The sequence below is a fragment of the Theobroma cacao genome, chromosome 10 (assembly GCF_053813885.1).
Source record: "Theobroma cacao isolate CCN51 chromosome 10, ASM5381388v1, whole genome shotgun sequence".
Lineage (NCBI taxonomy): Eukaryota > Viridiplantae > Streptophyta > Magnoliopsida > Malvales > Malvaceae > Theobroma > Theobroma cacao.
Window position 1 is genome coordinate 25191319 of NC_142648.1, and position 27787 is coordinate 25219105.

The 27787-nt window shown below is 32.6% G+C and overlaps 1 pseudogene; it reads left to right on the top strand.

Moving 5' to 3' along the window:
* The first annotated feature begins 2941 nt into the window (after nt 1-2941).
* Nucleotides 2942-24355, top strand: LOC148760481 (putative disease resistance RPP13-like protein 1; annotated as a pseudogene).
* Nucleotides 24356-27787: the final 3432 nt, after the last annotated feature.

The following is a 27787-nucleotide window of genomic DNA, read 5'->3' on the forward strand; positions in this document are numbered from 1 at the left end:
CCTTTCCTTTTCTTGAAAATATCACCCTATATATATATATATATGTGGGTAATCATTCCTTTGAAAAGCACAATCGATTCAACAATTCTTTACTCAAACTTTATAGTTCTGCAGCTCCAGTAATCAAACAAGATGTTGTACAAATGTTTTATTTCTATTTTTACATTCTGCCTTTAGGGTCATAAGCATTAACAATTTCGAATCACCATTAATGTTTTTGTTTTCCTACTGAAACTTCAAGCTGATACTTTTGCCTTGCCTGACAAGATAATCAAACTCAAGTTTTGAGCCCCCTTTCAAACGAACGAACTAGGTAGGAAGTTCTCCAGACAGCACATTCTTTCTTGCAAGGGGACCTTCATGATTCCAAATCACCAAACGTATCATTGTTGCATTAAGGACATTATTTTGAAGGCTACCAAGGATTTCCCAAATCTGTTGTATTTGGTTGATGCAAGTATACCAATCAAAGATATGGAACTGCTATGCTCAAAAGGAAGTGCTCATTTTTGTAAAGCTCATTTTCCGTTGATCGTCAAGTGGTTTTTTCTCAATTAAATGTCAGAAAATGTAGAAACCAATTTCTCCAAAACAAACGGAGTCTTAGTTGAAGCTCAATTAGAATTAAACCCAATATTTTTATGGCAACCCTGGTAGATGTTAAGAATAAGCTTTTTAGCATTAGAGCATGATTAAGCTTGAAATCCATCTTTTTTCTTCTTAATACAAAGGCTGTTGCTTTGACTTGACTCTACACATCTTTTAAACTACTACAGATGAGAACTACTAGAAGTTTTCTGGTTTCTATTTCCTTTGTGTGTATGCGTAATTAGTGCCTTCATTTCATATCAGTAAATCATGTTATTTGGCTCTTCAGGAAGTTTTTGTTTCTATCATCTACCAATTAATGCTAGATGTTGTAATTCCCTGCTTCCTTATACCATGTAAGCATCACAAGTATATGAGAACCACTCTATTAACTTCTTTGCTACTCAACACTAATAACAGAATGCTTTGGCCTTGTATATCAGTATAAACAAAACTTATAATTTTGTATCTCATTCCAATGTCCTCAGAATCAATGATGGAAAGGTTTCCAGGCAACATTTGAGTGTATGTTTGAGTACTAGTGGATATTATAAAAATTCAATAATATCTACAATAAATCATATTATAGAGCACCCTTAAACCATGGGCAGTGATGTTGACTCAAGAATGTCAGATTCCAATTCCAAAAGCTTGATGGTTAAGGAGCTATAACCGACCATCAAAAGTGATTTGATAGAGAATTGGGTGGGTAAGGGAAAAATGGATGAGAAAGTGACCTTCTTAATTTAAATAGCCATTTTAAAAGCATATGGTCTTCATATTAGGTAAGATTATTTCTTCTTAGCACCTATTATAAAGTGATGATTTTATGTTAAAAATTTAGCTTTCTGTTGATAAGTTGTTGTAATTTCCTCTAAAGAAGAAGACTTTTGTAATCCTATTATTTTGAGTAATAGAAAATCGAATAGATTATGGTCTTGTGGTTTTTGTCCTTATTAAGGGGTTTTTCACGTAAAATCTAGTGTCTTGCTTCTTTGACTCAATGATTTTTTTTTCTTATTTTGTTTTTACATGAAAATTGGGGTTTATTTGGTCATCGCTTGGTATCACTATCTATACATGAAAGAGTAATGGCTAAATTTAAATAGGAAATGACACTAAAGCATCCTTTGATCAAATGAATCCAGGCTTACCTTCATTTAACCAGTAGGGTCTACTTTTGAAATATTTTCAAAACCAATGGAAGGTAGAGAAATCTCAAAGAAAATGATAGATTCCTAACCTTCTCACACTTCTAATTCAATAGATTTCATTAATTAATAGATTTAAACAGCTTCCACATCTCAATCTCTGAGATGGACAATACAGATATGAAAAATAGAACATCTAGACTAACAAGCTGACAAACTATGCTTACCCACACATAAACCCAAAAAATCAGAACTTACATGAATGTCCACCCACAGAAAACAACCTGTATTTATTACCTGAATGTCTACAATACAACTGCTAAATAAATAACCAAACAAATAGTTAATCATAGTTGCTAACCGAGCTACGTATTGTATATCAAAATTTTATTTTTTAAGTATTGATTAGCAATATTGTAAGATAAGATAATTTTTAAAAATTAATTATAAATTATATAACATTTACAATAAATTTTTTTAAAAAAATTATATTTATTAATGGGATTGAGAAATATATAGTATAAGTTAAAAAGATATTGTTTTTTAATTTGAATTCTCAACATGCTCCTTAATAATATAAATTTCTTAATAACCCATCTATTTTCCATAATAATATACTAATTAAAACCAAAAAAGTATTTAATACTTTTTATATATATTATTTTTAGAATAAAAAATTAAAATACTCATTTACAAATAGCTTTGGAAAGTGCAGAGTTGATAATGGCTTTGGATTTTGGTTAGCAAAGACATTGAGTGAAAAAAAAAGTCTCAAGTTCTAAAAAGATTTCAAGAAAAAGCTTAAGAAAGTAGTGTTTGACTTTTTGTAATTTGAAGTCCGAAGTTTCAATTCCAAACAATGTCGCTAACCACCACAATTTATAACAAAATGTGAATAGCTCAGAATCATAGAGACATAGGTTACAACCATCTGTCGATCAATCCCAACTTTCTCCAATGAGTTCCCATAACAAGAGAGAATCACCAATAGGCACGAATATGGCACTTAATGGCCTGACTCTTTAGGACCACTAGATCTTGATGTACCATCGTGTAGGTATCATAGTGAAGATTAGAGTTTAGGCGATAGCCTTGGAGGTTTCAATCTTCTAAATAGCCAGCAGTCTGGATGCAATTCAAAATTGCTGAATTACCCATCTTTATTTCATTTTTCATAACTACTTGATCGTTGTGCTTAAGCCATGTCTTTTGTTGGAGAGGCTTGCTTATCTACTTTCTTTGAGGCCTTGTTTGCCAAATTGGGCTCTTCCGAATCCCTCCACTTTGCTACTGAAAGCAAGTCCATGAGGAGCTTAGGAAGTGGGAAAAGATATTGAAGAATATCCAAGCAGTGCTTGATGATGCAGAGGAAAAGCAAATGAAGGATCGGCATGTGAAGATATGGCTAGCGGAGCTCCAAGACTTGGCTTACGATATGGATGACATCTTGGATGAGTTCGGGACTGAAGCCTTGGGAAGCAAGTTAGTGCAAGAATGTCGAGCAAACAGAAGTAAGGTATGGAAGATCATTCATACTTTCATTTACTTTCATTACTATTTTCAATCCATATGCTTTCCTATTTAATTATAAGATGATGTCAAAGATAAAAGCGATTACTGTTAGATTGTAAGATTTAGTCACCCAAAAAAATGACTTGCACTTAAGAGAAAATGATGTTGGTAGGCCTAAGAGAAAGATAGAAAGGCCACCAACTACTTCATTGGTGAATGAAGCTCCTGTCTATGGTAGGGAAGAAGACAAAAAGGCAATAATTGATTTGCTTTTAATGAATGACTATAGTGATGATAAAGTCATTGTGATTCCTATTGTTGGCATTGGAGGGATTGGTAAGACTACCCTTGCTCAACTAGTTTACAATGATGATAGTATAAAAGATCATTTCGACATCAAAGTATGGGTGTGTGTTTCTGAAGATTTTGATGTGATCAGAATAACGAAAACAATTTTGTAGTCAATAACTTTTAAGTAGTGCAACGAAGTAAATGATCTAAATTTGCTGCAGGTCGAATTGAAGGAGAAGCTATATGAAAATAATTTTCTGCTTGTTTTGGATGATATTTGGAATGGACGCTACCATGATTGGAACATTCTACAGTTTCCTCTTGAAGTAGGGGGTCTAAGAAGCAAAATTATCGTGACAACACGCGATCAAAATGTTTCATCAATAATGAGAACTGTTCCAAATCACTCTTTAAAAGAATTGCCAAATGATGATTGTCTCTTCATTTTAACTCAACATTCCTTAGGAGAAAAAGGTTTCAATTGTCATTTGGATTTAAAAGAAATTGGAGAATAGATTGTGAAGAAGTGTAATGGCTTGCCCTTAGTAGCTAAAACCATTGGTGGCTTACTAAGCACTAGAGTGGATACTGATGCATGGCAAGATGTATTGGAGAATGAGATATGGAACTCATCATAAGAGAAATGTGGTGTAATTCCAGCTCTATGGTTGAGCTACTATAATCTTCCAACACATCTCAAGCAATGTTTTTCATATTGCTCCATACTCCCTAAAGCCTATGAATTTGAGGAGGAAGAAATAGTGTTGTTATGGATGGCAGAAGGCTTGTTATGACAAACAAACACTAAAAGGCAAATGGAAAAATTAGGTAGCCTGCACTTTCAAGATCTCGTGTCAAGACATTCTTTCAAATATCTAGCAGAAATAAATCTCAATTTGTAATGCATGACCTCATCAATGATCTAGCTCAATCAGTTGTAGGAGAAATATGCTTTAGAGTAAAAGGTGATAAGCAAATTTCAAGGTGTTGTCTTTATTCATCCTACATTGGCAATAGGTATAATGGACACAAAATGTTTGAAACCTTGTATGAAGCAGAGCAATTACGAACATTTTTAGTATTTATGTTACCAATTCTGACTAACAATGTTCTTCTTGATTTGTTGCCGAAACTGAGACACTTAAAAGTGCTTTCTTTGGAAAGGTACTACATTGTTGAGATACCAAATTCAGTTGGAGATTTGAGACATATATGTTACCTTAATTTTTCCTATACTAAAATCAAAAGCTTGCCAGAGTCCATATGTACTCTCTTCAAGTTACAGACTTTGTTATTGAGAGGTTGTGATCACCTCAAACAGCTACCTTCAAATTTGAGGTTTTTAAGTAACCTACAGGGTGTTGACATTATTGATACAAATTCAATCAAAGGGATGCCATTCGGAATTGGTGAATTAATTGATCTCCAAGCACTAACCAATTTTGTTGTAGGCCAAGGTGTTGGATATCAAATAAGAGAGTTGAATAATTTATCTAATCTTAAAGGTCAACTTTCTCTTTCAAGATTGGAAAATCTTGTCAATGCTCAAGATGCCTTGGAGGCTAGGTTGTTTGATAAGTCTAACCTTGATGATTTAGAAATGAAGTGGAGTGCAGACTTGAAAGATGATTTAAGGAAAGAAGGAGTAGAGAAAGAGGTGTTGAGCTTACTTCAACCTCATAAGAAACTTAAGAAACTCATCATCAAGTATTATGGTGGTTTAGCATTCCCAACTTGGGTGGGAGATCCTTCATTCAAAAATTTAATCTTCTTAAATTTTGAAGGTTGCCAAAAGTGTACCTCATTGCCATCAATTGGGAAGCTACCATTTTTAAAGGTCGTTTGTATCAAAGGAATGAGTTTTATCAATAGGGTGGATGCTGAGTTCTATGGAGAGAAATGCTCAAATGCATTTCCATCATTGGAGATTCTTCATTTCGAAGATATGCCAGAATTGAAGGAGTGGAATTTTTACCAAGTTGATGGGCAAACAAGATTCTTCAAATGCCTTCGTGATCTCTCTGTCAAGAAATGCCCCAAGCTGTTGAGAAGTCAACCAAGTTGCCTTCCTTGCCTATAAAAACTTGTGATTCATGAGTGTCAACTGTAATACCCCTCACAAAATATTTTTTACAAAAACATTTAGATTTATTAAGCTATAGTTTTATAAAGATAATAAGTAGATATTATTTTAGTATTTTATTTATTTACAATTATAACCTTTGGTGCCTTAGTAATTGGAAAATAAAAGAAAGGTTTTTAAGTAAATGAAGAAGTTTTATTAAAGTCAGTTTACTTATCATGTTTAAGTTAGTGGAGTTAAGGTCAGTTTATTATTATGTTTAAATTAATGGGGTTAGGTAGTTTATAAGTTTTAAAAGAACAGACAACAACTTACGTTAGTTTATTCATCACATTCAAACAACAGACAGTCAGAAAAGTTTAATATCAGGAAAGAAGAAAGACAAAGAAAAGGGAAAGAAATTGCTGATTAAGGTATGTTTGGGATTATATTTTCATAGTTTGGGTACAAAAACCCTAAATTAGTTATATTTTTTACTTTTTATTTAAATCCGACACTTTTTCAATCACTTTCTGGCAGCATGATGGGTACCAATGGAAAGAACTTGAAAAGATCTTTCCAATGGTTTTTGTAGCATCTCATTTGGCCTTGTGGTTAGGAAGTTATGAATTTTTTAAGTTAATTAGAAACTTGGTTTTCAACAGTTTTGACAGCCCGACTTTGGGTTACCGGAACTCCATATTCCGGTGACGTTTTTCATCGTTTCTTTGAGGGCATTTGTAGTACGAAATTAGGTGTTTAATTTGGCTTCAATGTCTTGGTTAGAGGCTTTCTGTGTTAAGAGAATTAAAGCCTCAAATTAGGCTTGTTGATACTGGAAACCCATAAATCTGGGTATTTCTGTGATGATTTCTTGAATTTTGGCTTTCGAAACTTAGGAATCTTGTGGTCTTTTTAATCGAAACAAATTTTGGTCTTGTAGTATGATATGAATACTTCAAATTGGTGTTGATTTCATCACTGTAAATAATTCAGGTTAAAAGTTATGAGAGCTTGAAGTAAGCTAAATGGCCATCCAGATTCTGAAAATTTCAGAAAACATAAATTTTTTTTTAAAATTTGTTTTAAAATTTGATTTTAATTAATATGTGATAAATTCTATTGTAAATTTCATAAATATTGGATATGTGATTTCTACTGTATTTTTATGTCAAGAAGTATGTATCTTTATATTTTATAAATTTATTTCTTCAATTAGTAGATTTTATTAAAATATCAAAATTTATGAAATTAATTATAAATATGATTTTTACAAGTGAAATTAGTATTATTTCTCTATCTGAAATTAAAATCCTTACTGATTTTATGATTTAAGTTAATTCTCAACCTCATTGGAAATTTTGTTTAATTAAAAATATAAATAATAATAATATATTACCTTATTAATAAAAAATATTCATAAATTGTAATATGAGTCGCAACACACCCTAAGTGCTTAGGATGGTCAACGAAAAGTCACCTTGTAGGATCTGTTTGTAAATTTAGTTCTGGTTTTTGTGTTTATCGAAATATTAGGCTACTAAAAGGATTTTCGGATTTGCTACTTGAAAGTGAAATTAACGAGATCAAGTAAGTGACTGATATCCTTTCGGTGTTCTTACACCTTAAAAATTAGCCTCAATCTGAATTTGTACATGAGATATAATATTTTATCCTATGACTTATTAAAATTGGGTTGAGCATGCAAAATGTATATGTATATGAGTTTGTATGTTGGATTTAGAATGTCACTTATGCAAAGCATGATATTTGATTTCGAAATTTATATATGACTTTGTATAATGTATGCATATATGTTTTCGCTAATATAAATATTTAGTCTGAAATATGCCTTTGAGGTGTATGAGATATATTTGAGAAATTTGATATATTATTTTATGAACTTTGGGTAATCTAAAAATATATATATTTCTGTTTTGTCTCCTAGTATGGCTATGCTCTGACCTTGCCAATGGGGGTTAAATGTTAGCCATGTCGACATGTATTCTGTGATTAGAGATCGATCTTTTAACCGCACCACCGGTTACAAAATAGTGGTATCTGTGATATCTGTTCAGTGCAGCCAATGGTTGCTTCTTCTGACCCATGCCACTGAGGTTAATTGTGGTTCTATTTCTGACCTATGTCACAAGGGTTAAGTGTGGTCGTAGCATGATATGGGAGACCATTAAAAGTTAAATATTGTGATTATAATTGTTCTGTTATTTGAATGTGCAAAATTTTGAAGTTTATGATTCTGAATAAGATTACCCAATATTTTGTCTCGACATTTGTAAATGATATTTTGCCCTAAATGTTTTAAGCATGCTTAATCCGGCTGAAGGGATGTTAGTTACTTGCTGAGTAGTTGGACTCACCCCTTCCTTCAAATTTTTTTCAGGTTATGATTTGGTCAACTACGCAGGAATTTCGGAGAGTGATGTTTAATTTAGTAGCACTTAAATTGTCTAGGATTTATTTAAATATTATGAACATCGAACTATCTTAATTAGTATTCAGACTTTTATCTTGACTTAGTAGCTTTATGGTTTTTGAGATTTAATTTTGAATATTGTCGAATTATGATCTTTGGAAATTCTATCGACAGATATAGTTTATAAATCACTAAATTCTTCAGGTATATCAGTCTCTTTTAGTAATAGTTTAAGATATATATTTTAGAGCCTTGCATGTCTGTAGGATTATACCTTACAGGTATGCGACGTCTGTCATTTCTCGGGTCTGGGGCGTGACAACAATTGGTAGTTTGAATTCCAAACACTTTGAAGCTGTGTGAATTAGAGATTGTTGGGTGCAAAGAAGTGCTACATGAGAGTTCTTTTGATCTTTGCTCATTAAAAAAAGTCTTTCTATTAAATCTCACAAAGTTTACTTGTTTAACAAAGGGGTTGATGTTAGACTTCACAAAAGCTGAGTTTTTTTTGAATTGGTGGTTGTAGGGAGCTTACTTCTTTGTGGCATAACAGAGGAGGGGGATGGTTAGCTCAGTGGAGGTGCTTTTGTAACATGGAAATTTTGAGCTATCGTCAACTTGTTTCATTAGAGATAGGAGAGGCAAGCAAAGAGTTGGTACAAACAAAAACCCTTGCAATCTTGAATGTCTAAGAATAAAGTATCGTGAAAGACTAGAGAAGCTATCGACAACTTTGTACAGTCTTAGATCCCTTAGGGAGCTAGAGATTGTAAAATGTCCAAAATTGGTGTCTATTTCACATAACAACTTTCCTCTGACTCTAAAAGGGGTGGTGATAAAAAATTGTGAGAATTTATAATGTTTATTGGAGGAAGACAGTATCAAGATTAGCAGCACATCTCTACTTAGCCACCTGACAATTAGAAAATGTCCATCCTTAATATCATTGTCATCAAGAGGTGAGTTACCTGTTAGGCTTCAACGTCTCAAGATATGGAGTTGCCCAAAGTTGACCTATTTATCATCAAGTGGCACTTTACCTGTGGGGCTTACATACCTTCAAGTTGACCTTTGCCAAATGTTGGAGTATGTTGCATATTCTGTTCACAATAACACTTGTCTAAAATTCATTTTCGTTGGTAGGTGTGAAAAGATTCAGTATTTACCTAATGGATTGGACAAGCTCAGCCATCTTCAGCAGATTCAAATAGAATGTTCGCAGAATTTGGTTTCCATTTCCAAGTTGCCTTTCACCAGCCTACATGTGTTATGCCTAAGTTGGTGTAGGAAACTCCAAGCTCTACCAAATGGCATGCACATCCTTACATCTCTTCGGGAATTGGAGATATCAAATTGTAGATGTTTATTATCTTTTCCAGAAGAAGGTTTCCCCACCAACCTAACTTCACTTACAATCTTGAAACCTTAACTTGAAATGCTTGAAGGACTAATTAATTGGGGATTGCATAAACTCACTTCTCTTAAAAGATTCACCATTAAAGGAGGATACAATGGGATGTCGTTTCTACATGAAGAGAAAGGGATGATGTTGCCTTCTTCTTTTTGTAAACTTGCCATTAGTGATTTCCCAAATGTTGAAATCCTAATTTCAAAGGGCTTTCAAAACCTCCCCTCTCTTGAATGTTTGTGCATTGTTAACTTTTCAAAGCTCAAATCTTTGCCCAGAAAGGGCATGCTTCCCTCATTTCCGGGTTATATATTCATGATTGCCCTTTGCTAAAAGAAAGGTGCAAAAAGGATGAAGAGCAAGACTGGTCCAACATTGCTCATATACCTTCTGTTCAGATTGATAATAGATTCATCTATGATTAGAGGAAAAGAAAGATGAATGTAATTCAGAGGAGTAAAACTGGAAGGAGAAAATCAGAGAATGCAACAAATTTGTATTATGTCAATTTTACAAAGTCATTGTAATAACTCATTTCTAATTTCTTTTATAGTTTTCCTTACATTTGTATTATAGAATACAATTTTGGTTTTTCCAAATGTTGATAATGATATTGTTGTGGGCTCTGTTTTTTGTTTTTGGCATTTCTAGAAGTTAGAGTTGTAGTTTGGATTTGTTTCTCTTGCCTTTAATGACACAGCATCTATTTTCCTGTGTCCATATTTATTTTCAATTCTTTCTACATGCAGTTTGGGAAGTTGTATGACCCCATTTTCTGCATGCACCAATTCAATGAATGTCACCATCAGCAGCAGTGATACAAAAATAAATGAGAACCCTGTTGTCGCCTAAAGAATCACCGTTATTTTCAGTTCTACAGAATGGAAGGATTCTTCCCTTAATGTATTTTATCTCTCTTTTTTCTTGTTCTTGTACCGCAGATGATTTTGAATATTGCATTTAAAATGAAATTTTGGCGATATCTTGTTTTTCAGGTGGAAGATATTAGCAAAGCCAAGGATACTCTGCTAGAACACTAGTGTGAAGGTGATAAAGAATGACAACGTTCAACATAGCCTACATATCTTTTGTTAAGGTTGCTCACAAATTTGCTATGATCCAGAAGAGGAAAGCTGAAATTGATTGATTTATCGGTAAATCTGGTAGGTCAATTTGAAATTATAGCAACATTGTCCCATTGTATAGTTTTTATAATTGGATAAGTACTTTTTAAAGAAATCAACAGAAAGTTTAACTATTAACTCTTTCTTGGTCAAAGTTCATCTCACAGAAAATGCTTGGAAATAGATTCATCTTCGTGGCCTCCAGACACATGAAAGGGCTAAAAGAAAATTAAGGAATGAAGAGTTTGGTTAATTGTCCAAAAGTTTTGTTGTCATCTATTGGAACTTGCGGATTGTTTGTTTCATGATTTGATTGGTTTCCTACCTCACTTTTTGTCAACCTGTTGGAGAGATTAGTTGTCCTCACAAGAAGAGACAATAACTATGGTACTATATACTAGTTATGAAGGTATAAAATTCTACCCTCATAGTGTTGTAGTATCTACAAATTATATTTCTCTCTGTGACTTCAGGTAAAAAAAATTTTACAAATTATAGTGTCTACAAATCCTAGCCCCTGCTAATTTTTGTTAGATGATGTTGCAGTACTACAATGAACGCCTTGAATCAACTTTCAGCATTTGAAAACGATTATGGTGTAATGAAAATCTTCCTCCTATGTTTCTTGGTTATGGTGTACACAATTAGGATATGCTTGGAAACGTTCCTTATAGAGTCATAATTATAACAAACTAAATGTACAATGCTAAGAATTATTTTCCACTGTCATCTACCTATTTTTTTATTCTGTTTTCTGTAACAAAGAATCTGATTTCTTCAATCGGATATTTCAGTTTAGCGGAGGTCAAAGACACAGCCTGTGGGTAACTGGGCATTGCATCATGAACAGGCTTTAAATGTGATTGAAGACACCATGTAATTGCTGCTTCAGTTGGTTCTTGTTCAATATCCCTCAAACTTTTGCAGGTGAAAATGACCACTATATATTTCATAACTTCATAAGTTTTTAGTCTTTTCTAGTTATTATTTGTATCTCATCCTTGCTCATACTGAATGCATTCATTACGGTATGTTTTTCTACTGAAACTTCAACCTGATAATTTGGCCTCGCCCTTCAGGACAATCAAACTCAAGTTCTGAGCCCCTCTTCAAACAAACAACTTGGAAGTTCTCCGAACAGGACCTCCTTTCTTCAAATGGGACTCTTATAATTGGAAAGCGCCAAATATATCACTGGTGCATAAGGACATGATATTGAAAGGCTAACAAGGTTTCCCAAATCTGTTCTAATTGGTCGATGCAAGTATGCCAATCAAAGATATGGAAGTGTTATGCTCAAAAAGAGAGTGCTGAGAACTTTATGATATTGGGAGTTATTTGGTCACCCATTGGTACATGCAATACCTTCATGATAGGTCAAATTCACATTTCCTGCCTCTGGCATTTTCTCCATACAAAAGTTTGAAGATGAAGAAGGCTTTGTGTCTAGAAAAATAGGTACCATTGTTTCATTGCCTTTATTTGGCACAAGACTTTCCACTGCCATGCCAACAAAACTTCAGGGAAATGCATTATTGCCGAGTGCCAATCGTTTCTGTTGAATTTAAGGCTCCAGTGATGAACTCTCTTGGCGTCAAGGTGATTTTTATGAAGATGTCAAAGTACTGAAGACAGCATGCGATACTATCTGCATAGCCATATCTCATGCCAGACATACTGATATGGCCTTCTAATGCCTTTTTGCTACTTTAGCTTAACTTGTTCCTGGTTTTATGTCAAGTATGTTATCTAAACTAATGACAAATTTTGTCATTCTCTTTGTATAAAGAACTTTTATTCAATGACAATCTATAAGCCTTCGGTCAATTCACATTTTCTACTACAAGTGTCATGGGATCAAACAGGAGATTGCATATGGTTTTGGTTATTATATTTTTTAAGTTTCATTTAAAATTTATCTAATCAATATTAATAAGATTTATATAATTTATAAATTTATAAGAATTCCAATGCATCGGATGCTTATAAAAATACTCATTTATTCAGTACATTTCAAAAATTTGTAATTTTTAAATTTTTTATTATTAATATTAATGAGATTTATCACATTAGAAAATATATACGAATACTAATTTGTACCAATTTACTTTATTAGAATTTTTTTTATCATAGATATCGACAAGATTTGTCCAATTTGTAAACAAAAATTTTAATTACACTGAATGGCATTCAGTAAAATTATTTTTCTTAATGCTAATAATATTGAATCATTTATAGATTAATATTTTAAAATTTCAATTATATATGATCGAAAAATTAATTGTCTTCTGTATATAAATGTTATTTTAGTTTAATTGTCTTGATTTATATACAATTAACTTTAAATTTTAGAAATATTTTTATCTTATATATAATCCTTATTAATAAATAAATAAAACATAAGTATCCAAGTACAATGCACGTGATAATAAATATTAGTGAGTATAAGTTGCTCTCAGCTCATCTAATTGGGTGCCATGCTCGGCTGGTGTGGAGGTTTTTTGGTGAGTCTGCTTTTCTGTGGCTTCAAGTTGCTGTTTCCTTGTGATAGATGTTTCAGTGGCAAGCCCTGTTTTGGCCTAAAGGGCGCTGCATTTCTGGTGTGTAGGTGATTGTCGAATTGAGATGCTTTTATTTTTTGTGGCAGTTAATCCTTTGTGTAATTATACAGATTCTCAAAGCCCTTATCATTCTTTTATGTCATGAAAAGTCTTTTGTAGATCAGGCAAGAGACTTGATGATGACATAATGGTAATGATGATTAATAAAAACAACGTTTAAAAAAGGTAAGTATAAGCATACAAAGAAGGGTTATATTATTATTATTATTATTATTATTGTTGTTGTTGTTATTATTATTATTATTAAAAAGAGTTAAGTAGTTGGATTGCATCTCCATTCTTTAGATTTAGAATGAATTAAGAATCTAAAATAATATATAACGATACAATATAATTAATTTATTAATCATAATGACTTTTAATTCCTAATGCTTTTTTTAATTCCTAATTCTTGTTTATATTTCACAAAATTGTTGCACATCCAGCTTTTAACGAGAATCCGATTTTATTGCAAAAGAACAAGGAGACAATACAAAAAATACATCCGGCTCTGAGGAATGATGACATTGATGTCATTAACATTGTTGTATGATAAGTTTGAGATTAATATTGATACGATCATTGCATTAACAAAATCACAAGGAAACAAAACTTAACCAGCATTGATGGAGTTTATGTGATTCCCATTTTTGGTATTAGAGGACTTGGCAAGATAACCCTTACTAAGCTTGTCTGTGATGATAACAATGTAAAGATAATTTTGATCTAATTTATTACGTGCATTTGATTATTAAATCGCATGTATGTCAAAATTGTTTTTTATATATTTATTTATTTATAAAAACACTTAAAGTTATATAATAAAAAATAATTATTTCTTATTTTACAAGTGATGTTGTATATCTAACTAATAAATTAACTAATATATATATATATATACACACTAATAAATTAACTAATAAAGATTTGATGGTTAGGGAGCTGCATAGTGTTGATGGAAAATAGGTGGCTGAAGGGAAAATGGATGACAAGGAGACCATCTTAATTTAAATGAACAATCAGTCATAGCCTCCACAGACAGTTCTTATTTGGTGAGATCGGTTCCTCTTTCAACGTTTTATAAGGTGATGGTTGAATGTTAGAAATTTAGCTTTCTAGTGATGACTTCTTGTAATATCCTCTAAGTTTACAAGAAAAGCCTTTTGTAATCTTATTATTTTAAGTAGGGGAGTACTTGAAGAGACTATAGTCCCATGGTTTTTCCCTTTACCAAGTGGTAAAGGATTTTTTGACGTAAAATCTGATGTCTTACTCTCATGGATTGTTGATTATTTCATTTTTTTACATGGATAAATAATAATGAATTACTATTTTAATATATTCAATAGGGTATTCAACTTTTACAAAGAGAAACAAGAAATCAGAGTTTTAATTATCTGGTTGTAATGGTTGACTGTAAAGACATGATGAGCTTTCTTCATTTTTCGGTTTTACTATTTAACATAGACACCATAATATAACAGCTTAACAACTAATCGCAACAAACAAACTCCTGTCAATTGTACTAAACAAAACCATTAATTTCTTACAACAGAGTCGATTTACTCTTTGTCATAATATTGACACCTTCTACAGATTTATTTGGGAGGATCCCAATGAATATATTTTAGAGTGCATTATCAAACCATTGATTAATAACATTGAATTTGATTTACCAATAAAAGTTTTCAATTTGTAAATTTTTTGTAAATATTATAGGTTGCTCAAATTTCATTGTAATTTGCACTTGAACATTTGATTCAATAGATATAATAGAACTTTGAATAATGGACTTTTATATAAGGTAATAATCAAAAAAATAAGCATTTATATTAGGGATAAATAATTACTCAATAATTTACTTTAACTAGAAATGTGGTATTAATACGAAAATTTCTTAATTCTAATACTATGGAATAATTTATAGATTAATAATACAAATTTTCAGTTATATAACACTGAAAAATTAATTATTTTTTATATATAATGATCTTTCAATTATAATTGTTTTTAGTTATAGACAATTAACTTTATATTTTAAAAATATTTGTATCTTATATAGAGATAGTTATTATTTCAAAATAAATAAAAAACAAATATTCATATACAATGAATATGAGAATAACTATCAATAAGTATAAGTATATTATTATTATTATTATTACTACTAAAAATGATGGAGTTGTTGGGTTGTTTATCAGTTTTTCAATTCTTAATTCTTTGGGGAATCTTACTGGACGGTTGATGAAAGGTTATTGTTATGAAAGAGAGCACCATGATTTGGTAATAATATTAGGTAGCTTGAGATCTGATGTAATTTTTCTTAGAACAATATCATCATTTTTTAAACATCTTTCCTTGGGGAAAGAACAATGAATCCAAGGTAGCCATCCCCATTAACAAGATTTTATAGATTTCTATAAAATTGCTGCAAGCTTTAGCTTTACCATATCAACATTATCATCTATATTTGATAAAATTTAACGAAAGTTTTCTCGAACTTTCCCTGGTTCAAGATGCAAGTGACAAGTTTCATCTAATTCTGTTACTTTATCTTCAAAAATCAACAAATAAAAAGTATAGTAACAAAATTCAATGAAATTGAACTATATTGATAAAATTCAACATTAACTCTTTAACATTGTTGAAAAATTGGTTTTAATCCCCTAGACATTTCATAGCTTAACAGTGTTTTTTCCCAATTCTGACTATCTGAGTTTTACTTAACAAAATTGAGAGTCAATTTTGAATGTTGCTGAAATCTCATACAAATTCATGGCTAAAGTGAATTTCATCTATGGTGATTCATATCTCCTATCAATTTTCATTTGGAGTTTTGAGAATTTGGAATGTTTACTGGATGACAAGGAGAATATCAATTTCAGTAGCACATCTCTTCTTCAATCTCTTTATATTGTAGATTGTGAAGCTCTAAAATCATTATCATGGAGTGGTAAGTTACCCGTGCAGCTTAAGACGTTGGATATTGATAAGTGTCCAGAGCTTGAATGTTTAGCACGGGAAATTGGGGATAATACTTGTCTTGAAACTATTATACTCCGGAAATGTAGAAATATTAAATATTTACCCCAAAGACTGGACAAGCTCAGCCGTCTTCAAAAGATTTCTTTTTAATGTGTCCAAATCTGGTTCGTCTCCCAGAAGCACTGCCCAACCTCCACCATCTTCAATATTTGCTTATAAGGGTGCAAAATTCCATCGGAGAAAGGGGTTTCCCTACCAACTTAACTTCCCTTCAAATCGGTGATCCCGATATTAGTAAGGCAGTAATGGAATGGGGATTGCACAGACTCACCTCTCTTACATATCTTTTCATTGATGGTAGTAATTGCACAGATGCGACGTCGTTTCCTCAGCAGGAGATAGGAATGAAGCTGCCCCCCTTCTCTCGCCGATCTTTCTATCAAAAATTTCAAAAACGTAAGAAAGCTATCCTCCAACGGCTTTCAAAACCTCACCTCTCTTCAATATTTGTCGATCTCCCATTGCCCAAAGCTCAAATCCATTCCCCGAAAGGAAATGCTTCCCTCGCTTTCGCTACTATGGATTAGGGATTGTCCGGTGCTAAAGAAAAGGTGCAAAAGGGACGAAGGAAAACAATGGTCCAACATCGCCCACATACCTGATGTAACAATTGATGGTAGATTCATCTACGAATGATCAAGAGGAAGAATCAGAGCATGTCAACTTAGGTATTTAAAGCCTACAACTAATTACTATTTTAACTGATTTTTTTTATGTACAAATATATCTACACAAACCATGACATGGGCGAACATTGAATTTTTTTGCATTTAATTCTGAAATATTTTAGCATGAAATCTTGTGGTTCCTTGTTTATTTGTTTTAGCATGAAAAATAGTATTGATATGTTGCAAAGGAGATAGTAAGGTAACTAAATGCTAATATGTTCACTTGTTAAAATGGAGATGGCAGGATTTATATTCTGCATCTGAAATTTGAGTTCCAAAAATATTAAAATGTGATTTCAAATTCATTTCAAGAGCAATGGACAAGGTTGTGCAATCCATGGCAGATTACTTCTAGTATGCTAACTCATGATTAGTGTAGAGATCAGATAGTTGAAAGCTTCTCATGTAATTAGTTCCACCTGAATTGATTTTGAGCAATTCAAGTTTAAAGTTTAACCTTTAATAGACTCTAGCTTAGAAAACTAGCTATGCTTTTCTTAATGCTCCTTATACAAATGCTTTCTTGTGGAGAATTCTGGTTGTTAATGTGAGGGTTTTGGAACTTACAGAGTATGGTTCCATGGTTCATATGGATTTCTTAATCTGATCTCAGTGTTTTTAAGGAAATTCATTGCTTTTTTCCTTGTGCTTAATTTGATGCAGCTTACCTACAACTTATATCTTGTTTCTTCAGTTTCATATAATTTGGTTTGTTTTTGCAATGATCGTTTATTTGATTTTCTTTCTCACCTTCTCTGTAATATGAAATCAGTTATAAAATTTCAACATCCTGGAGAGCGTTTATTTTGTGCACAATTCAGTCTTTAAATTATCTTCCTCTTTTATAAAGAGAAACAATTTCAAATTTTTGAAACTCATTTTCTGTTGACCATCAAATGATGTTTTGTTGACCATCCTATTTTCTACCAACAAAATATCACAAAAATGTAGAAGTCAATTTCTGGAAACATAAAATCTTAGTTGAAGCTGAATTCAGAATTAAAACCAATACTTTTATGGCAGGTTTGGTAGACATTAAGAATAAGCTTCGTAGCATTAGATTATGAGCAGACTTGAAATCCATCTCTTTTCCTCTTAATAAATGAGGTTGCAGCTTTCACTTCTCTCTGCACGTCCTTCAAGCTACTACAAGTGAGAACAACTATTAGAATTTTTCTGATTTCTGTCTCCTTTGTGCAAATGCATAATTAGTGCCTTCATTTCATATCACCAAATTATGTTCATTGGATTTGAGCAAAAGCAGTACAATGACTATAGCCAACTCACAAGATGTTCTACCAATTAATGTTATATGTTTTTTGTTCTCTACTTCCTTATGCCATGTAAGCATCACAAGTGTTTGAGAATCAATGTATTAAGTTTTTTGCTACTCAACACTAACAACAGAATGCTTTGGCCTCGTATGACAGGATGAACAAAACTCATGATTTTGTATCTCATTCCAATGCCCTTAGAATCAATGATAGAAAGTTTCCTAGGCAGCATGTGAGTGTATCATGTTGAAAGAAAATTAAGATTTTGGGTTCAACTATGAGTCTAAGTTGGATGTGTGTGCACTAGTGGATTTCTTGATCCTTTCTTCCCCAAAATATGAGATTATAGATGGGCAGTGATGTTGATTCAAGAATGTCCAATTCCAAAGAGTTGATGGTTAGAGAGCTGTATAGTGTAAGAAACTGTTGCTGACCGCCAAAAGTGATTTGATGGAGGAATGGGTGGCTATGGGAAAAATGGATTAGAAAGAGAGCATCTTAGTTTAAATGAACAATTAGGCATAGTTTCTATGGATAGTTCACATTTGCTGTGAGATTGTTTCTTCTTAGCACATTCATGATGAGCTAATTTGAATTGACAATGAATGTTTAGCACGGGAAATTGGGGATAATACTTGTCTTGAAACTATTATACTCCGGAAATGTAGAAATATTAAATATTTACCCCAATGACTGGACAAGCTCAGCCGTCTTCAAAAGATTTCTTTATGGGGTTGTCCAAATCTTGTCCGTCTCCCAGAAGCTCTGCCCAACCTCCACCATCTTCAAGAATTGATTATAGATGAATGTCCAAGGGTGCAACATTCCATCGGAGAAAGGGGTTTCCCTACCAACCTAACTTCCCTTGATATCTCTGACCCCAATATTAGTAAGGCAGTAATGGAGTGGGGATTGCATAGACTCACCTCTCTTACAGATCTCAATATTGATGGTAGTAATTGTACCGATGCGGTGTCGTTTCCTCAGATGGAGACAGGAATGAAGCTGCCCCCTTCTCTCACTTATCTTTCTATCGAAAATTTCAAAAATGTAAGAAAGCTATCCTCCAACGGCTTTCAAAACCTCACCTGTCTTCAATCTTTGGTGATCTACCATTGCCCAAAGCTCAAATCCATTCCCCGAAAGGAAATGCTTCCCTCGCTTTCGCAACTAGAAATTTGGTACTGTCCAGTGCTAAAGAAAAGGTGCAAAAGGGATAAAGGAAAACAATGGTCCAACATCGCCCACATACCTAAAGTAAGAATTGATGGCAGATTCATCTACGAATGATGAAGAGGAAGAATCAGAGCATGTCAACTTAGGTATTTTAATCCTACAACTAATTACTGTTTTAACTGATTTTTTTTATGTACAAATATATCTACACAAACATTGAATTTTTTAGCATTTAATTGTGAAAAATTTTAGCTTTTCTTTCCCCCATAAATAAATCGAACATGTAATCTTGTGTTTCCTTGTTTATTTGTTTTAGCATAAAAAATAGCATTGATATGTTGCAAAGGAGATAGTAAGGTAACTAAATACTAATCTGTTAACTTATCCGAATGGAGATGGCAAGAATTATATTCTGCATCTAAAATTTGAGTTCCAAAAATATTAAAATGTGATTCAAATTCATTTCAAGAGAAATCGACAAGGTTGTGCAATCCATGGGAGATTACTGCAAGTAATATGCTAACTCATGATCAGTGTAGGGATCAGATAGTTGAAACCTTCTCATGTAATTAGTTCCTCCTGAATTGATTTTGAGCAATTCAAGTTTCAAGTTTAACCTCTAATGGACTCTAACTTAGAAAACTAGCTAGGTCTTTCTTAATGCTCCTTATACAAATGCTTTCTTGTGGAGAATTCTGGTTTTTAATGTGAAGGTTTTGGAACTTACAGAGTATTGTTCCATGGTTCATATGGATTTCTTAATCTGATCTCACTTTCTTTAAGGAAATTCATTGCTTTCTTCATTGTGATTAATTTGATGCAGCTTGCCTACAACTTATATCTTGTTTCTTCAGTTTCATATTATTTGGTTTGTTCTTGCAATGATCGTTTATTTGATTTTCTTTCTCACCTTCTCTGTAATATTAAATTAGTTATAAAATTTCAACATCCTGGAGAACATTTATTTTGTGCACGGTTGAGTCTGGAAATTATCTTCCTCTTTTGTAAAAGGGAAACAATTTCCAACTTTTAAGACTCATTTTCCATTGACAATCAAATGACCATCCTAATTTCTACCAACCAAATGTCCGAAGAATGTAGAAGTCAATTTCTGGAAACTAATTTTTGTAAAACAAATAGAATCTTAGCTCAATTCTGAATTAAACCCACTATTTTTATGGCAGGTCCAGTAGACATTAAGAATAAGCTTCGTAGCTTTAGAGTATGAGAAGGCTTGAAATCCATCTCTTTTCTTCTTAGTAAAGAGGATTGCACCTTTCACTTCACTCTGCGCTTCCTTGGAACTACTACAGGTGAGAACAACTGCTAGAATTTTTCTAATTTCTATCTCCTTTGTGCATATGCATGATAAGTGAATTCATTTCATATCATCAAATTATGTTCATTGGATTTGAGCAGAAGCAATATAATGACTGTAACCACTTCACAAGATGTTCTATCATTTTTTTTTTTTATTAGTAATGTTCTACCAATTAATGTTATATGTTTATTGTTCTCTGCTTCCTTATGCCATGTAAGCATCACAAGTATTTCTAAATCACGGTATTAAGTTTTTTGCTACTCCACACTAACAACATAATGCTTTGGCCTTGTATGGCAGGATGAACAAAACTAATGATTTTGCATCTAATTGCAATGCCCTCAGAATCAATGATGGAAAGGTTTCCAAGCAGCATGTGAGTGTATCATGTAGAAAGAAAACTAAGATTTTGGGTTCAACTATGATTCTCAGTTGTATGTGTGGGCACTAGTGGATTTCTTGATCCTTACTTCCCAAAAATATGATATCATAGATGGCAGTGATGTTGATTCAAGAACGTCCAATTCCAAAGACTTGATGGCTAGAGAGCTGCATAATGTAAGTAATTGTTACTGATTGCCAAAAGTGATTTGATGGAGGAATGGGTGGCTAAGGGAAAAATGGATTAAAGAGAGAGCATCTTAGTTTAAATGAGCAACCAAGCATAGTTTCCACAGACAGTTCACGTATTGTTTCTTCTTAGCACATTCATGATGAGCTAATTTGAATTCATAATGAAATTATTTAATTGTTGCCTTCTATGCTTAGACCTATACAACCTTGGGATGGATAAAGGATTAAATATATGAATGTCAAGAGTTTAAAATGTCATAGAGAAAGCAGCTCAACTTTCTTCCATTTTCTTTTTCATTGTTGAACTTTTATGTTTCTGTTTTTCTACTTAAGGTTTTCTTTTACTGTCAATATCTGTCTCAGGTTTTAATTAGTATGCTTTGGTTTTACTTTCACAGTCATTCTCCTTCTTGGTGGAAAAGATGTGAATTGAAGACTTATGATCCAATGTTGCCAAGAAGATAGTCAGGTAACTTAATACTGATATGTTGACTTATTAGAATGGATATAGTAGGAGTTATACTCTGCATTTGAAATTCAAGTTCCAAAAAGTTAAATGTGATTTCGAATTCATTTCAAGAGCAATCTGTAAAGTTCCACCAGAATTGATCTTGACCTATTCGAGTGTAAAGTTTATCCTCTAACAGTTTCTAGCTTATAAAACTAGTTGAAAGTTTAACTTAAATTTTAAGAGCAATTTGTAAAATTCTCATATAAAGGCTTTCTTGTTGGAAATTTTGGTTTTTAATGTGAATTTTTTGGAACTCACGGAGAGTTGTTCCATGTGTCATATGGATTACTTATTCTGATCTCACTCTTTTAAAGAAAATTCAACGCTTTCTTTGTTGTGATTAATACAATACAGCTTCCATATAACCTATAGCTTGTTCCTTTGGTTTTATATTGTTTGTTTTGTTCTTGAAATTATCTTTCTCTGATTTTCTATCTCACCTTTCTACAATATGAAAATCAGTTATAAAATTCCAATTTTCTTCCCAGAGTGGATTTCTGCACCGTGCATGAGCCATGCACTCTTTTTTAGCTACTATTCATAGATGACGTTCCATGGGTGGCGATGATTGTTTGGATGCTATCTTTTCTACAAGGGAGAAATGATGCTTCCCACCTTCTTTCACCTTACGATGAGAGAAATAATGTTTGGAGTAGTTCTTACAAAAGGGCTTTCAAAAGATCTGCATACAGAGGTATGGTGGCAGTTTTTACTTTTGAAGTATATTTAAAAAATAATAATCTTTTTGCCCCGAAAAAATTGAAAATAACTTTTAGTGAAAACAATGCTTCTGTCCCCATTGAAATTTATCAAAATTTGGAATTTAGACCATATGAATAAAAATCTCTTAATAGTAATAATGCATAGTTAAGTGAACTTTTTCTTCACAATGGAAAGCACTATATATATCACTGCTTCATATCACCTTTAACACTTGAAATAAACGTAAACGAATGTTTCATAAATTTAAATTTTACAATTAGCTAGATAACTTTGCCCTCATCAAGATAAAATTCTGCATTTATCCCTGTCCTGCCTTAAAAATGGAGAATACTTAATTGCCAGTCATTCATCTCTTTTCAAAAGGAGTGCTTTATGTTGATATTAATGATTCATTTATTAATTATGAATAAAAAGAAGCATGAAAGATCTTAGATAATACTTCCTATTTTCCTCCTATTTACTGCACCATGTCTATTTAAAATTCCTCTCAATCATTATTAGCAGAATTCTTTTTTACTTTCAAACAGTTAATTAAAGTTTTATAATTACAAAGTGCTTCTCATGTCAAACGTGCAGGAATTTGAGTGCGAGTTACGTAAGAAAGAATGAAATTCAAACCTTTGGACGTAATTCATTGACAACAATTAATACTAATGGTAAGTTTTCAAAGGTCAATTTTTGAATGCATGCTTGATAGAATAAAGCCTTCCTCCTAATTATCATGAATGTAATTTTCACAATTCTCTGTTTCTTTATCTTTAATTCTAAGCTTAGATACTTTGATTACCAATTTTCAAATAATTTGGTGGAGCGATGAAGATGATCCCAATGCATTATGAATTTGGAAGCCAGGTAACTATATACTAATTTTCATGTTTCACAAAATATCAAGTAAAATAGAAGCATCATAATAATGGTCTTGTATTCAATATTCAAATTCTAAAATTCAACATTTCATTGAACTAAACACTAAGGTAGTCATGCCATGGATTTTGATAAATCTGGAGTATTGTGGCAACCTTGGTATATATTAAGAATAAGATTTTGAGCATTAGAGAATCAGCAAGCCTGAAATCCGTCTCTTTTCTTCTTAATGCAAAGGCTGGTGCTTTGACTTGACTCTACACTTCCTTCCAAGTAATACAGGTGAGAACAACTACTAAAAGTTTTATGAATTCTATCTCCTTTGTGCCTATTCATAATTAGTGCCTTCATTTCATATCACCAAATTATGTTATTTGGCTCTTCAGGAAGTCTTTGTTTCTGTCATCATTCATTGGATGTGAGCAGAAGCAGCATAATGACTGTAGCCACTCCACAAGATGTTCTACCAATTAATGTTAGATGTTTGTAGTTCCTTGCTTGCTTATGCCATGTAAGCATCACAAGTATATGAGAATTACTATATTAAGTTTTTTGCTACTCAACACTAACAACAGAATACTTTGGCCTTTGTATGACAGGGATGAACAAAACTTATGATTTTGTATCTCATTCCAATGCCCTCAAAATCAACGTTGGAAAGGTAGAGTAAAGTAATAACTGACTGCCAAAAGTGATTTGATGGAGAATTGTGTGGCTAAGGGAAAAATGGATGAGAAAGTGACCACCTTAATTTAAATGAACAATGAGGCATAGTTATGGTGTTTTAACGACTTGATGTGCCTCCAGTCTCCACAGACAGTTCATACTTGGTGAGATTGTTTCTTCTTAGCATGTTTTATAAGGTGATTATTGATGTTAGAAATTTAGCTTTTTATTGATAACTTCACGTCATATCGTTTACTTGTACTAGAGAAGACTTTTGTAATCCTATTATTTTGAGTAGTGGAAGAATTTGAACGGACTATGGTCCCATGGTTTTTCCCCTTACCATGGGGTTTTCCACGTAAAATCTGGTGTCTCGCTCTTGTGGGCTGTTGATTATTTCATTTTTTTACATTAATAACCAATTATGAATTACTACTTCAATTATCATACAATGTATTTAACTTTTATAAAGAGGGATAAAAATTTGGAGTTCTGGTTGTCCGGTTGTAATGGTAGACTGTAAGGACAATGCTTAGTGCTACCTTTTTATCTTGGTTCTACTGATTAACCTTGAGGAGTGATGTCAAAGGAATATATTCAATATGGTGGGCGTGAAGTTCTATGAAGAGAATTGAACAAATGCATTTCCACCATTATAGATTCTTCAATGCCAAGATATGCCAGAGTTGGAGTGGAATTCTTACCAAGTTGATGAGCAAAACGGGATCTTCACTTGCCTCCATGATCTTTCTGTCAAGAAATGCCCCAAAGTATTGAGAAGTCTACCAAGTTGTCTTCCTTGCTTGGAAAAACTTGTGATTTATGATAATTGGTAATTTTAATTCCAAACCCTTCAAGGCTATGTGAATTAGAAATTGTTGGGTGCAAAGAAGTGTGACATGAGAGTTCTCTTTATCTTTGCTCATTCAAAAAAAAAGTCTCTCGAACACCCCAAAGTTTACTTATGATGTTAGGCTTAATAAAAATTAAATTTCTTCGAATTGGTGGTTGTCGGAGAGCTTACTTATTTGATGCAGAACATCGGGGGCTGGTTAGCTTCTGCAGGTTTAGGCTTCAGCATGTCAAGATATGGAGTTGCTCCAAGTTGGCCTATCTTTAATCAAGTGGCCGCTTACTCGTGGGGCTTACACACCTGCGGATTGACCTTTGCCAAATGCTGGAATCTTTTGCACAATTAGTTCACAGTAACACTTCTTTTGAATTCATTTTCATCGGTAGGTGTGGAAAGATCGACTACCTACCTGATCATGACTGCTATTGCTATCTGGAAGAATAGGTACCATTGTTTCATTTCCTTTATTTGGCACAAGACTTTCCACTGCCATTCCAACAAAACCTATGCATTATTGCCTGGTGCCAACAGTTTCCATTGCAAAATCTGTAATCGTATTGATACAAGGGGTTGCCTCCATGTGACAATCATTAATTTAACAATTTCACTGAATGACAAAATTATGATCACCACATCAACTAAATTCAAGGTTCAACATAAGTCAAAAGATGCAAAATATAAATAGTAGTAAGAAATGGTATATAAAAGTTACTTTAGTAAACAGAAATTTCTTGACAACTTAATCTTAATTTGTAAATAACCCGTGACATGGTACAGCCTAGGTGCATATAAATAACTCGTGACATGGTACAAAAATTTTTTGTTTTTTTATTTCTGTTTGTCGATCGAAAATCAACCCAATATGAAAATAAAAGACAATAAGATGAAATAACTGAAAGCCCGTGACAAAAACTTGGACTTATCCCAAATACAAAGCTACAAAAAAAATTGACTTAGAGTTGGATGTCATCTATTGTGTCCCCCATGTCCCAATTCCCCACTCTTTCCCAAAAGTTACTAAGCCAACGCAACCAAAAAGCCTAGGTGCAGAGCTCATGGGCCACTCCCAGCCTTGAATTGGGCACATCGAAAAGTACTCTATGGTTCTGTTGCTGCGTATTAACTATCACATTCAACACTGAATTCACATTCTTTGGTGCGGATGCCATGGCCAAGCACGTGATGCTGCTTGCTGTGCTATGGATTAGTAGGTTATCGCGTGGCAGTGTCATGTTCATGCCTGCAAGCATGAACGTTATCGTCGGTGCCACAATAGGGACGGTGTAACATGTGTTGAACTCACAGAGCAGCCGAGGGATGTCCCGTTGGCCACCTTGACTCGCCTCTGGAACTTGTCTCGGATGGCTCTATAGGCCGGTGCTACTATCCGTGTAAAGATGGCACCTAATGTTGAATAGCAAAGTTTAGTGACTTTTCAATGACAAGATAAAATACATTAAGGGCAGATTTTGAAATGAAGCTCTTTGAGTTAACATAAACTTTAACATATTATCAAACTTTTTACAAAAAAATTAAATTTTTTATTTTCATTTATTTAGAGATATTAATATATATTTGCTTTTGTATAATATTTTGTAAAACAATATTATTAATACTAGACCACTATGGTTATTTTGAAAATATCCAACATAGAATTGCCTCAATGTAGTCGTGACTATCTCTAAAAAGTTGTCTTTAAATTATTTTATTTATTTACAATTTTTATTTTGAAAAGCAAGATGTATAGATTTCTTCCATAAAAGGAAATGAAGGAGCAGAGGTAAACAAAAAATACCACTTGGCTCCACTGGCGAAGGGTAGTTAAGTCCGTCCCCCAAATTTTTTAAAATATTTTATCCATTATATATATTATTTAATCAAAGATGGAAGATGGTATATTTATCGAGATCGTGGTCCTCTAAAAATTTTAATATTTTAATTCCCTTTAAAATAATTTTTTATTCAATAATTAATATAAATAAAAAATAATAAAATAACGTTATAAATCTTACTCAATTTTATTTCTCTACATATCTTTCTCTCTCCTCTTTCTCCCTCTTTCTTTTTATTTTTTTTCTCTTTTTTTTTTTTATTTATATATTTTTAAAAAGCAATCAATGAAATTTCATTTTTTAATGTATGTGTACAAAAGCTACCTCATTTTGGTAGTATTACAACAAAAACATATAGGACATGTCCCTAATACGAGATAAGTTACGTATAATGAAACATAACACACTTAAAACCTAGCAGTCTACTACCATGAACAACCAAAGTTCGGAGGCATTTCCTTTAGAAACACATGGCTCCTGCATAATCTCCATATAGAGCTTTCTGGTTTACAAAAAATCTCAACAAGCATTGGGTGTTGTCCTTACTAGGCAAACTTCACTTTAACTGTACATCAATATTAAAAGGAAAATTAGTTCAAACCAGCAACAAAATGCATAAATATGAGTCTTAGTGGGTTGCACATGTTATGAAGTTGGAGCCAACAAACAATATCTTTTTATTTTTACTTTACTCTCTTTTTTGTAATTTACCACTAAAACATACTTCATTTTTTAAACGTTGGGCACAACTTTTTTAAAAGACTATTATAAATTTTTTTTTCTTTTTTATTTACATGTTATAGAAAATTATTATCTATTATGAATCTTTTGATTGTTGGTTAACTTTTTTTTTCTTTTAATTGAAGGAGGACGGATTTAAACTTTGCTCTTTAAACAAGAGGATCATACACCAACCAATGAACCAAATGTTCGAACGAGTGCTGATTGTTGATTAAGTTTAATATATTAATTTTAAAAATTTTTAACCCTTAATCCTCTTCATCTTTGATCTTCCACAAAAGTTGAATAGCGTTGTCCTGCTTGGCTCTACTGTATACACAACAAACCCTACTATTGTTGCCAGCAGGTAAAAAATATACAAAAGTTTTTG